Source organism: Triticum dicoccoides, chromosome 3B (genome assembly GCF_002162155.2).
Source record: "Triticum dicoccoides isolate Atlit2015 ecotype Zavitan chromosome 3B, WEW_v2.0, whole genome shotgun sequence".
Lineage (NCBI taxonomy): Eukaryota > Viridiplantae > Streptophyta > Magnoliopsida > Poales > Poaceae > Triticum > Triticum dicoccoides.
The window spans coordinates 809,201,130-809,202,910 of NC_041385.1; the positions used below are offsets into that span (position 1 = coordinate 809,201,130).

Sequence of the window (1,781 nt, forward strand, 5' to 3'; positions counted from 1 at the left end):
ACCAACTTTCCCTCACACGAACGATATCGACTTCACTGCAGCACTGCTACAAGCATACGGTCTCTAGAGACACTACTATATGGTACTAATTTTCTAAAGTGCTATAGGACATGAAACCACCACACCACCTGCTACAGGCAATTTTCACCTTGTCCTGGCTAGCTCTAGAGCATGGGAGGCTTTGTTCAGCAAGAGAGAGACTGCAGAAGAGAGGAGCAAAACACTCGTTTTTTTTATGTCAGTCTTCAATCACCTAACATTCCTCTGCTCTTCCATCACCTCACATTCACTCACACAACCAAGAAGTGTATCATATCAATAGACGTCCATGACACAACCGATCTAGCAAGTACCAACTTTCCCTCACACGAACGATATGGACTTCACTGCAGCACTGCTACAAGCGTACGGTCTCTAGAGACACTACTGTATAGTACTAATTTTCTAAAGTGCTACAGGACATGAAACCACCACACCACCTGATAGCAAGAAAAATACGCACCACCATTTACATCGCCCTTCCCTCAAAAAAAAAACCATTTACATCGCCCGGCCAGGACGGTTGTTGGGCACTTTTGCAGATGAGCCGGTTTACCTACTGCGAAGTCACTAGTTCTCTTGATGAAGTAACGAGCCGAACACATATATCTCTCGCTGAACTGTCAATGCGCCGCGTAATGTACGCGTACCCGCTTTCGCGCAGGGCATAAATACTAGCGTACGCACACAGCACGCATCACAGCCAACCCCACAAGAGCATCATAACAGCCAAACACCGACTACTCAAGGGAAATCCATGGCCTCTGCCGTGCTCTTCGTCCTCCTCGCCCTGGCCACCATGCAACCGCAGACCGCGTCGTCCCAGAAGGAGACGCACCTCAAGGTGTACTGGCACGACGTGGTGAGCGGACCGGACCCGACGTCGGTGCCGGTGGCGCGCGCGACCACGACCAACACCTCCAAGACAGCCTTCGGCGTCGTCATGGTCATGGACAACTCACTCACCGAGGGGCCGAGCCTCAACTCATCCAGGCTCATGGGCCGCGCCCAGGGCACCTACATCGCCGCCGGCAAGGACCAGCTGGCGCTGCTCATGCTCATGAACTTCCTTTTCACCGCCGGCAAGTACAACGGCAGCAGCGTCGCCATTATGGGTCGTGTTCACCGAGGTCCGCGAGATGGCTGTCGTCGGCGGTACCGGCGTTTTCAGGTGGGCTCGAGGGTACGCGCAGGCCAGGACGCACACCTTGGACCTCAAGACCGGCGACGCCACCGTTGAGTACAACGTATTCATCATGCACTAGTCTCGGCCCTGCTCAAATTTTACCCAGAGTTAAATAGCATGAATAAGGATTTTATATGCTCTGGCTGCTGTTTAACTTGGTTTAATTTCATATAATGGAGCTGCTTTCGGTGATCCGTTTTCCATAATTCGTGTGATGTCAATGACAATGAAATAAATGGTGTTGCTGTTTATGTGTTAGTGTTACAAGTCGTTGTTCTTCTTTTTAATCTTTTAATTATTAGGCGGTGTGGATAGTTGATATCTCGACTTAGTCTTGATATTGTATCATTGTAGAGGCTGGATGTAATTGTTATTAAGATTTTATCATCTTAATCTTAATATGTTACTACTTAAAAAGAAAATTAATTACATCATTTCTGTTGCTTTGATTCTCATCAAAATAGCTGGTGGGAGGCAAGAATGGCTGATATAACAGTGCCAAGAAGGGATTGTAGTAAGTTGGAACCACGTGGAACACTTGCTGTTGTACATCGGA

At 48.4% G+C, this 1,781-nt stretch overlaps 1 pseudogene; it reads left to right on the forward strand.

Annotated features, from left to right (window-relative positions):
- The first annotated feature begins 676 nt into the window (after window positions 1–676).
- Window positions 677–1,489, forward strand: LOC119282384 (annotated as a pseudogene).
- The last annotated feature ends 292 nt before the right edge of the window (window positions 1,490–1,781 follow it).